The sequence below is a fragment of the Melospiza melodia genome, chromosome 31 (assembly GCF_035770615.1).
Source record: "Melospiza melodia melodia isolate bMelMel2 chromosome 31, bMelMel2.pri, whole genome shotgun sequence".
NCBI lineage: Eukaryota > Metazoa > Chordata > Aves > Passeriformes > Passerellidae > Melospiza > Melospiza melodia.
Genome location: NC_086224.1, coordinates 17,531 through 29,953, shown reverse-complemented (window position 1 = coordinate 29,953; position 12,423 = coordinate 17,531).

The following is a 12,423-nucleotide window of genomic DNA, read 5'->3' as shown; positions in this document are numbered from 1 at the left end:
AAAAAACTCAGAAAAAAAAAAACCCCAAGACTAGCAAGAAAAAAAACAGGAAAAAGCCCAAGATGGGCGAGAAAAACCTGTCATAAAAGGTGCCGTAAAGCGCGACTGTCGTAAAAGGTGTCGCAAAGCGCGACTGTCGTAAAGACTGCCGTAAAGCGCGACTGTCGTAAAAGGTGCCGTAAAGCGCGACTGTCGTAAAGACTGCCGTAAAGCGCGACCGTCGTAAAAGGTGCCGTAAAGCGCGACTGTCGTAAATACGGCCGTAAAGCGCGACTGTCGTAAAAGGTGCCGTAAAGCGCGACTGTCGTAAATACGGCCGTAAAGCGCGACTGTCGTAAATACGGCCGTAAAGCGCGACTGTCGTAAAAGGTGCCGTAAAGCGCGACTGTCGTAAATACGGCCGTAAAGCGCGACTGTCGTAAAAGGTGCCGTAAAGCGCGACTGTCGTAAATACGGCCGTAAAGCGCGACTGTCGTAAAAGGTGCCGTAAACAACCCTGTAACAAGAAAACACCCTGTAAACAAGAAAAGCGACGATATATTACAGGACATCCCCACTTTTTCCACATATTCAAATAGGATTTTTAATAAAAACAGTTCCGTTACAAAAGAAGGAAGAAAACCAAGCTAATTTTACTCAGCTGTATTTACTGCCGATTTAGAGAAAAATGCCGGGCCGCGTCGCCCGTTGCGTCACACGCCGCGCCAGCAGCAGGGCCTGCCGGGAGTTGGAGTCTCGGGCTGACAGCCACTCATGTGCCGCGATAGCCGTTGCGTCACACGCCGCGCCGGCAGCACGGCCTGCCGGGAGTTGGAGTCTCGGGCTGACAGCCACCGCTCCGTCCCCCGGGAGCCACCGGGACCTGCACTCCCTCCCGGGCATCAAACGGCTCCTTCGCCCCACGGCGGGGAAGGACCTGAGGCAGCACCGCTCCTCCCCAATGCCCTCTCTTTTTCCCTCCAACTCTTTTTACTTTTTTCACTCTGTTTTTCACCACTTCCCTTCCCTTTTCCTTTTCCTTTTCCCTTTCCCTTCCCTTTCCTTTCCCCTTTCTTGTATTTCTAATCTTGGTTTACCTTTCCACCTTTAGAATAAAAAAGCAGCAGTAGAAACTTTCAGGCTACCCGAGAGTAAAAAAAAAAATCTGCAAAACGAAAATGATTTAAAGAAAACTATTTATTCCCTGGGAGCCTGAAATTTTCTACTGCTGCACGTGACACAGAGCTTTTATTCCTTCTTATAGATAGTTATATTTTACATATATTTATAGTTTATATTGATGCATTATATTAATAACTATATTTAATATGCACCTTATTCAAAAATATACGGGAATTTTTTTTTTATTATTTACCATATCTACTGCTACAACTTATTTTTCCTTATATTTCTAATTTTTATATAAATCTTTAATGTGTTTATGATATATTTCTATACTTATATTTCTACCTTTATATTATTTGTATTTGTAATTTTTACACTAAAACCCCTGCTTGGGCAAAGAAAAAACAAAACCATCCATTATTTTAAACTACCTATTTTTTTTTTATATTTATATTTATCATAATATACAACAAATGATAGATATATATAGATAGATAGATCACATCCATATTTATATCTATTTTATATCCATTTCCTATATTATTTTAAAAAAATATACACAGTATTACTTGTACTATATATTGTATCAATTTATGTTATTTTACATTTACAATTTATTATTAATTTTTTATATATCTGCATATAGTTGCAATACATTTATATATTTGTATTTTTGTTTGGGTTGTATTTACATTTATATTCTCTATTCATATATCTATAAACATACACAATACTCTATTAAAATTAGAATAACTTATTGTAACATATAATGACTCATGTTACATGTTAAATTTTAAAAATTGACCGAATATATAAAAATAAAATTGGCCCATTCCCATTGCTACACATCTATTTCTTTTGTTTCAATATAGTTAGAGTCATAATTGCATATTTAAAATCCAATTCCTAAATGAAATGACAGAACAAACAGCATCAAATTCCCACCAATATCTTCCAAAAACATCAAGATACCTCCAACAGCCAAACAAGTGTCAGCAAAAAAACAAAGAACACTCTTTTCAATAATAATTCTCATCACGCCAGAAAAATGGAACCAAAATAAAAGAAAATCCTATAGAAACACACACAGCAAATTACAAAAAGTACTAAAAAAAAGTCGATCCCATCTACTAAACTCAAGACAGTGCCACTCACCCTGAACGACGTTACTAAAAAAAATAAAAAACAACAAAATTCTACCTCTACACTAACTCAAAGAATAAACAATCCTCTGTAAAAATAACTTTAAAACCTGAACTAATTAACAAAATGGAAAAACATCTCAACCACTAAAAACTAAGAAATTGACTACTCAAATAAATAAATACTTTAAAAACCCACCATATAAAAACCCACGTTCCCAAAATAAACCATGATAAACAATACGCAAATACATTAAAAGACAACAACAACAACAACAAAAAAAGAAAATAAAGAAAGCAACAACAAGAATAATACCAAAAAACACAGATAAACTGAAATCTGAAACAAAAAACTTATTCCCAACTGAATAAACCCATAGTGCCTCAAGCTATCAAAATAAAAATACCACCTAGAAACAAACACAAAGACTAAAGACAAACGTAACCATAAACAATGTCCCCCAAATTACCCGTAACCATAAAACATACACTACAATCAAACAAACCAAACAAATAAAAGCCCTGGAAGACGATAAACACACATGCAATTATCGAGATTAAAAACCCGCTGCTATGAACGACACGACGCTACCCCAAGCCGCCCAAAACAAACACTATACACTCACGCTAATAAAAGCCACCGCAACAGAATTAAAATGCGAACCGCTGCTTCGCGCTACGACCCGTAAAAAACATTGCGCGCCCTTCTAAACATAATACCCCGGCAAAAAAATATATATCCGACTACAAAACTCAATCCGAAACAAACCATTATCATCCCTACCGGCACCGAGAACCGTGCCCGCTCAGGAAGAACACCGTATCCCTTAGCGGACAGCCGCTGCAAACCGAACCCAGCGATGCCATCAACGCCTCCAAAGCGCCTCCGAGCCACGGCACCGCCGAACTTGGAGCGGCCGAACCCCGCGCTCGCTGCCGGCCCCGGACGGAGCGCGGCTCCCGGCAGGAAAGCGGCTCCTGTGGCGGCTGCTCCGGCACGCGGGGCCGGCGCCGCCCCGGGGAGCCCCGCCCGCTGCCCCTGCCCGGCGGGGCCGGCACCGGGCCCGGGGCTACCGGCGGCGCCCGAGCCCCGCGCCCGGAGTGGACGGAGCGGCGCCCCGCGCCCGGAGTGGACGGAGCGGCCGGCACCGCCCGGGCCGGCGCGGCAGCGCCCGCGCCGCCTCTGCCGCCCTTGGCCGGCCCGGCCCGGCTCCACTCGGCTCCGCACGGCTCGCACCGGCGCGGCTCCGCCACTGCCGCCCTCGGCCGGCCCGGCCGCGCCGAATCCCCCGTGCGCCCCGGCAGCTGCCCGGGCCGTGCCAGCAGCGCTCCCGAGCGGGAACGTTCCGGGCCGGGCCGCGGGCACGGGCAGCGCCCTCCAATGCAGCGGTACAGCCCCATTGCAGCCCTGCAAACGCTGCCGGAGCTGCGGCTTCCCGCAAGCCAACCCCGAAACCGCAGACGGGGCGCACCTCACTTCAACAAGGGCAAAGAAATGTGTTCTCCCCTCCAATTTCACCTCCTAGGAGAGCAGAAAAGTAGGGGCGCTCCCCAAATGAAAGCCTTCGACTGATGGGAAAGGGCGATTTCGACCTCCATTCAAACCCTTGAAAAGGAGGGACACCAGGGCTGCCCCCGCCATTTAAACCCGAGGGTGGTGCAAATGGGGTGGCTGCCTTCAAATCAAACCCATAATACCACAAGAATACTTTTCCCATTCCCCTTAGAATAGAACCCCCTGGATACCCCTAACAGCCTGGAAAAGGCAGCTTTTCCTGCAATCAACACCCTTAAAACCACAAGTCAAGAGGGATCCCCTCAGGTCAAACGCAGACAATAAAAGAAGAGGAGCTGCTTCCTTCTCCTTAATCCCTTTTGTCTTCATAAGCTCCATTTGTGTTCCTGGGGAACCGGGGAGGGACTGGCAAGATGAAATTGCAAAGGGGAAGGAGAAAATTCCCCGCTCCGAACCCACACGGGCTCACCTGTTCGGCTGCTGCTCCCCGGCACAAAGATTCGTCCCTCGGCGCCTCCTTTAAGCGATGCTCCACGTACCCAAGCGCGGATCCAGGTGGTGCCCCCGACCCTGTGGGAAGCTCCCGCAGTCCTTCCATGAGACAGCGCCGGGAGCGCCCCATAAACCCCTCTGTTGTGGTGTGCTGTAATGTCCCATTTTGGCCTTCCAGGTCACTTTCCCAGGTGTGCCTATGTCTCTCTCCCTTCCCCCTTACCCCCATGCTGAGTGAGTCCTGTCACTCAGACCTAACGTTCCAGCAAGGCGTCGTGTGGTTGGTCAAGTTCAAAGGATGCCCCTATGCCCAGAGGTCATTGGCCTGTCTGGGTGTCATCTTCCCCTGAGACCCTGCCCCTCTCACCTGGTTGGTGGCTCACCTGTACCTCCCCTCCCCCTGTCCCTGAGCTTAAAAAGGTGATCAGACCATGCGGTCTTGGTTCTGTTGGAGCAGGTCCTCACGTTCAGACCTCTGTAACCATGGAATAAACCTCTGGACATGAAACCCTCCAGCAGAATCCTCTCCTTTTTCTCTTCACCATCGCCTGAAGCTATCCTCCTGAGGTAACGGGGTCCCTTACAAGCCTGGACTTGTTCGGTGCCCAGCTGCAACCACCAGCAAGCTAAGGTATCTCTGCAGTGACACACCGCAGTTGCTGCCTTTGGCCCAGCAGCGAGGGTCAGACTGGCCCAGGCACAATCTAACTGGTAATATTGGGAGCCACTTTTTCTCCAATATTTGGCGTCCCTGAGGCGGGCAAAGCGACTCTGCAAGCCGAAGACAGACCTGCAGTGCCTTGAAGAAGCTTCTGGCAGCCGTGCATCCAGCTGAAAGGGGCTTTGGTTTATTCGCCCTCGGCTAGAGACTTAGGGAATATTCCCAGAAGAAGTTTCGTGGACTGTTCGGCGCCTCTGGAAAGCCCAGCTCCTTTCTGGTGAGCAGATTTTCCAGAGGGAGGACAGGGTAGCCTCTCTCGCCCAAGAGAGGTCCTGTTCCGGTGAAGAGACCTGCCTGTACCCAGCCAGCTACAGCTTCCATTTTGGGTGAGTATCTCTGCTCTCGGTAGGGCAGGATCTCAAAAACAGACTCTGCCGTGAGTTCTGTTCCTTTTTGCATTTGCATTTTTGGCTGCGCAGCCCCACAGACGGGAATTCATTGATTTCTAGCTATTAGCTTTCTGCCGCGTGTTTTGCTGTCTTTTCGAATTCGCGCGGGAGCTCTCTCTCTCTCTTCCTTTTGGCTCTGCAAGCTCGGCTCTCTCCACGTGGTCGGGAGATCTTTCTCTCTCTCTCTGTGCGGGGGAGGGGGGTGTTCTCTGCACACGCGGCGCGGGGGGCCCCGGTTTCGGCTTGCCGCGTGGCGTGGCTGCTCTCTCTGCTCCGCGGGGGGGTGCATTCCACGGCGGGGGAGGCTTTGTTTCTGCCTCTGCTCGGCAGGGCGTGCCCTGCTGCTGCTGCCCGGGAATTTGAAAAGCAGTATATACAGCTGCATTGTGAAGCTTTTGTCGGCTCGTTATCCCTTTCCATCTGTGGTTTTTTTTTTTTTGAAATCGGTAGCTGATTTTGGCTTTGTTTTTGGTCAGGCGGGATTTAGTACTTTGCTTTTTACATCTAACATGGGTTTGAAACTCAGCATTGTACAAAAAGGAGTGTATTATAATATTGTTAGCATTTTAAATAGTAGTAATGTGAAGTTCTCAAAGGGAAAATTGAAACAGTTTATAAGATGGCTTTTCCTCCACTTCCCACAAATCTCCCCTGAAGAAATCCACAACATTCAATTCTGGGATAAAGTTGCAAATGAATTGATAACCTTAGGACAATCTGGCAATGCCCCCTCGGCTAAATTTGTGTTTTGGAGTTTACAAATTCGTACAGCATTGCTCAAACAAAAGGAAATGGAGAAAAAGCCAAATGTAAAGCCATGTACTTCTACTCTCCCTGTTTCTCCCTCTCCTAGTTCTAAAACCCCTAAACCTCTTTCCCCAAAACTTAGTATTTTAAACAGATCAAACTCATTGGGAAGTCGACGCCCAAATTCTGTTGAAATGCCTGAGTTGCCCTCTCCACAAGGCCCTGGCCAGCCTGCGTGGAATCTTTCCCAATCCCTTGTGTCCCCTCCTCTGAAACCCACAGCACGTGGTAGCTTTGCAGAGAGTAGTGTTACCCAAAATGGCCCCCAGTCCCTAGGGGGTCCACAAGATGGTGGATGCCACGTGGCATCTTCCCAAACCTGGTCTTCTTCTTCCCAAAATCCCCTTAAGCATCCCAAAACTCCAGCCCCATCCCCCTCTCCTCCTGTTCCTCGTGACACCTTTCCCCCTCCCCCTCCCTTTCCTGCAATACCCTCAGCTCCGCCCCTCTACTCCTCCCAGGGGGCGTCTGCTGACGTGATGTCACCAGGTGTCCCCGCCCCCTGCCTGCCCCTTGACCCCGCCCCCTGTTCCCACGGTTTCCCCGCCCCTTGCCGGCCCCCTGTCCCCGCCCCCTGTCCCCGTTGCGTCTCCGCCCCCTCCCCGGGTTCCCACGGTGGGGACACACCCACTGCCATCCCCCAAACCTGTGTCTGTGATCCCAATGCTTCTGTTTCAAGGGATACAGAGCAGGGAACAGCAGACCCAATGCATAGTCCCATGTTGTCACTGGCTCCTGTTACCTTTCAGACTGCTGCTCAGGGGGGAGCAGTTCCAACTGCTAATTGGAGTTCTTTTGGACGGCAATTGATTAAAGAGATCTGTAAGTCTCATAAAGAATATGGTCCACACAGTCCATATTTCCGTGGCCTTTTAAATTCTGAATTGAGTAGGACTGTAGTGATTCCACATGATTTAAAACAGCTTTTTTCCTGTCTAATGACCTCCACGGAATTTAAATTATGGGAAATAGCATGGAAACAAATGCTAAAAGATGCTCTCCCAGGCTTGCATGCTGATCCAAACACAGCCAAAGACAACAGTGGTAACCCTATCACCATTGAGCTCCTCTGTGGTGAGGGCCAATGGTCTTCTCCCTCGATCCAAGCTACTGCAATTCCTGCAGAAACACTCGAAAAAGTAAAGGAAGCAGCTGAAAAAGCATTCTTTTCCCTACAACCTGAGGGGCCTTTTGAGCCCTATAGTAAAATTAAACAGCTACCATCAGAGCCTTTTTTGAAATTTGTAGAAAGGTTAACTAGAGCTATTGAAATACAAGTTAAAAAAGAGAATGCTAGGGAAGCAATTTTAGAGGAATTGGCGTTTACAAATGCAAATGAACAGTGTCAAGCGGCAATCCTGAGCCTTCCTCTCGAACCTACCCCTACGTTAAAGGACATGCTTCTAGTGTGTAACAGGAAAGTGCCTCTGATGACTGTGGCTGAAGACACCAGACCAAGGCTGCTGCCAAGACCACCTCAGCGTGTCGCCGTTGCCAGCCCTGCGCCTTTTCCCTCAGCACATCAGTACCCTGGGCAGCAGCGGAGACCAGCAATGGTTGAGCCCACAAAACCATGCCTGCTTTGTAACAACCTAGGGCACTGGAGTAACCAGTGCCCCCTGAAAAGGGAATTTGATGAATTTAGAAATGGCAGGGGAGGAGAACTACAAGCCCTCCCTGGGGGTCAACAACAACAAAAAAACTGAAGAGCCAGCGCCGGCCTGCCAGGCGCATAGACACAAAAAGAGCAGGCCAAGGGAATAAGGGTAGCAAAACAAATCAAGCGCGCGATAATATTAATGATTGTGTAAGTGAAGCAGGTGCTTCAAAGACTGTGTATGATTTAAGTGATCCTGTGTTAACCACATCTTCTGTCAATGAGCCTTACAGGTTGCAGCTGACTGAGTCACTCCATCTGGAGGACACTGATTGGCATTTTGTGTCTGTAAATCCTGAACAGAAAGGTACTTGGAGCCGGATTCGTTGTAAGTACATTGTCATTGGGGACACCAAACACACACCACAAGAGATCGAAATTGCTCCGGGAATGACAACATCAGATCCTGAGCAATTCGTTCTCGGCCTGCATTGTTTCCACCCACCCCTGTTTCTTCCCAAGGGACAAATTGTTGCACAAGCTATCCCTGTGCCATCTTTACCTGAAAATATCAAAAAACAAGGGCCCACAGTCGCCCGGGTCCAAGTTATTGGAAAAGACAAACCCAAATTATGGTGTAATGTCAGTGGGGGTGGGGAGTCTAAACGCATTGAGATGCTTGTAGACACAGGTGCAGACTGCACAGTAATTCCGGTACAAGACTGGCCAGCACATTGGCCTTTGCAAAATGTTGCCGGTCACCTTCAAGGAGTAGGAGATCTGCAATTGGCAAGACAATCCAAAAGCATTATTCAATTTGAGGGACCAAACGGACAATTGGCTAATATCCGTCCATTTGTGTTGGATTATTCAGAACCTTTGTTAGGGAGAGATTTAATGGCCCAGTGGGGTGTCACAATTGATATTCCAGACTCTCCACAGCATATTTGTACAGCAGTCACTGAACAACAGCGCCCCACCCCAAAACTGAAGTGGATAACAGACAAACCAGTTCAGGTGAAACAGTGGCCGCTAAGTAAACAAAAAATAAAGGTGCTTGAAGAACTAGTGGAAGAGCAACTAAAAAAGGGCCACATTGTGGAGACCATGTCCCCATGGAACTCTCCAGTGTTTGTCATCCAAAAAGCTGACAAAAAGAGATGGCGGCTCCTCTGCGACCTCCGACAAATTAATAATGTAATTGAAGATATGGGTTCTCCCCAGCCTGGTATGCCATCCCCAACAATGCTTCCCCAAGATTGGAAATTAGCTGTTATTGATATTAAGGATTGTTTTTTCCAAATCCCCTTGCACCCTGACGATGCACCGCGTTTTGCATTCTCAGTCCCTTCTATTAATATGGAATCCCCTATGAAAAGGTACCATTGGACCGTTCTTCCTCAGGGATTAAAGGTATCTCCAGCTATTTGCCAGTGGTATGTGTCTTCCCTGCTTTCCCCAGTACGTGCAGCCGCAGAGAAGGCCATCATCTATCATTATATGGATGATATCCTTGTGTGTGCCCCCAATGATGATTTACTCACGCATGCGCTTGACCTAACGATCGATGCATTGATTGTTGCAGGGTTCGAGCTCCAGGAAAAGAAAATTCAAAAGATGCCACCTTGGAAGTATTTGGGCTTAGAAATTGGAAATAGGACCATTGTTCCTCAAAAATTAGAAATCAATCCAAAGATCAAGACCCTTGCGGATGTCCACAAGTTGTGTGGGTCTTTGAATTGGGTAAGACCATGGCTCGGTCTGACTAATGAAGACCTTGCCCCTCTTTTCAATTTATTGAAAGGGGGAGAGGACCCAGGTGCTCCTAGGTCTATTACCCCAGAGGCACAGAAAGCTCTAGAAAAGGTTCAGATTGCAATGTCCACAAGACAGGCCAACCGATGCCGGCCTGACCTGCCATTCAAATTTATCATTCTAGGTAAGTTGCCACACCTCCATGGAATTATTTTCCAGTGGGAGGAAAAACAAACACCTAAGGCAAAGAACACACCAAAAAAGGACCGGGACCAGAGGGACCCTCTCTTGATCATAGAATGGGTTTTCCTCAGTCACAAAAGGTCCAAGAGACTGACAAAGCCTCAGGAGCTGGTAGCAGAACTGATCCGGAAAGCAAGGACCCGGATCAGGGAGTTAGCAGGATGTGATTTTAAGTGCATTCACATTCCAGTTGAGTTAAAATCAGGTCAAAATACTATGAAAATACTGGAACAATTGTTTCAAGAAAATGAAGTGTTGCAGTTTGCTCTGGATTCCTACTCAGGACAAATTTCGGTAGCGCGGCCCGCTCACAAATTGTTCGAACAAGATGTTCAATTTACCTTAAAACTGAGAAGTGCTCTAAGTAGGAGACCTTTAAAAAGGGCTCTAACTGTCTTCACAGATGCATCCGGGAGGTCCCACAAGTCTGTTATGACTTGGAAGGATCCTCAAACCCAGACAGACATTGCTGAGGTGGAAGGTTCACCTCAGGTTGCTGAATTGGCTGCGGTTGTTAGGGCCTTTGAAAGGTTCTCAGAACCATTTAATCTGATTACAGACTCTGCATATGTGGCAGGAGTAGTATCCAGGGCAGATCAAGCAATACTGCAAGATGTGTCTAACATCGCACTTTTCGAATTGCTCTCAAAGCTGGTAAAGTTAGTCACTCACCGAGAGCAACCATTTTATGTGATGCATGTCAGATCACACACTGACTTGCCGGGGTTTATCGCTGAAGGCAACAGAAGGGCAGATGCTCTTGCTGCACCTGCAGTGATGGCCACTCTCCCAAATGTTTTTGAACAGGCAAAAATCAGCCACCAGCTTTTCCACCAAAATGCACCTGGCCTGGTTCGTCAGTTTAACATCACTCGAGAACAGGCCAAAGCGATTGTGGCCACATGCCCAAATTGCCAACAACATGCACTCCCTACAGTGAGTACGGGAGCAAACCCAAGGGGACTGAACAATTGTGAACTGTGGCAAACAGATGTAACACACATACAGTCTTTTGGACGGCAGAAATATGTTCATGTTAGTGTAGATACCTTTTCTGGAGCGGTCTATGCTTCTGCCCACACAGGAGAATCATCTATTGATGCTACTAAGCACCTCTTGCAGGCTTTTTCTTTCATGGGCATCCCCAAGGAGCTGAAAACTGATAATGGGCCTGCTTACAAATCCAAGGAATTTGGGAGCTTCCTGCAGCAATGGGGAGTAGAGCACAAAACTGGCATCCCCTACTCCCCTACAGGTCAAGCCATTGTAGAAAGAACTCACCGTGATATTAAAAGGGTCCTGGACCAGCAACAACAGGTTCTGAAGGTAGAACCTCCCCACATCCGGTTATCCAGGGCGCTATTCACAATAAATTTTCTGAATTGTTCTTTTGACAGCCTGAACCCACCCATCCTACGCCACTTTGGGGGGAGCAATCATAGGTTAATTAAGGAAAAACCTCCAGTTTTAGGAAAGGACCCTGAGACTTGGAAAATGGTGGGACCTTACAAATTGGTTACTTGGGGACGTGGATATGCCTGTGTGTCCACCCCCTCTGGTTTAAGGTGGGTTCCTTCCAAATGGGTAAAGCCCTATGTTCCCAAGGTATCAGAGAAATCTACAGAAGCACCCCAGGTTGCTCATGCTGCCTGGAGAAGAAAACGCCGCACGCGTTCTCTGGAGGAAATTCCATTTAAGCCTCCTATCTGGAATAGTTTATAATATATATTTGTTTCAAGTTTTTGTGGCAGTTTAGATCCCACTGTTCGTGTGTAGCCTCGAGACACCATGAGACCGAGCCTGCTTCTCGTCCTACTCGTGATCATCCCACCTGTGACCTCCTGCATAGTGCCTCAGCCCAAACCACATATGGACTACCTTGACAAAGGCTCTCAGACATCAACAGAGAAACTGACAACAGGCTGAGTGGACTGTTCAAGGGCTGGGGACTCTCGGGCTGGTTGGGATCTATTCTGAAAACTGTGTTTTTAGTGCTGTTTATTTTAGTTATAGTTATTGTAGTTTTTAGCATTGTTTTTGGACTAATCAAACGCATGGTTCTCAAGTTAGTTTCAAGCTCATCTCCCCCTCCTGAGGTCTACCATTTGGAAGCCCTCCGTGCTCCAATGGATGACCTAGAAGCCTCAGTGGAAAACACTGACCCTCCTGTAGAGGAAGAACTGATTTACCAACCATGGTTTGGCAATCATTCTGCACCACAAACATAGTCCTCTTCTTTTTAAACAAAACTAGGGGGAGATGTTGTGGTGTGCTGTAATGTCCCATTTTGGCCTTCCAGGTCACTTTCCCAGGTGTGCCTATGTCTCTCTCCCTTCCCCCTTACCCCCATGCTGAGTGAGTCCTGTCACTCAGACCTAACGTTCCAGCAAGGCGTCGTGTGGTTGGTCAAGTTTAAAGGATGCCCCTATGCCCAGAGGTCATTGGCCTGTCTGGGTGTCATCTTCCCCTGAGACCCTGCCCCTCTCACCTGGTTGGTGGCTCACCTGTACCTCCCCTCCCCCTGTCCCTGAGCTTAAAAAGGTGATCAGACCATGCGGTCTTGGTTCTGTTGGAGCAGGTCCTCACGTTCAGACCTCTGTAACCATGGAATAAACCTCTGGACATGAAACCCTCCAGCAGAATCCTCTCCTTTTTCT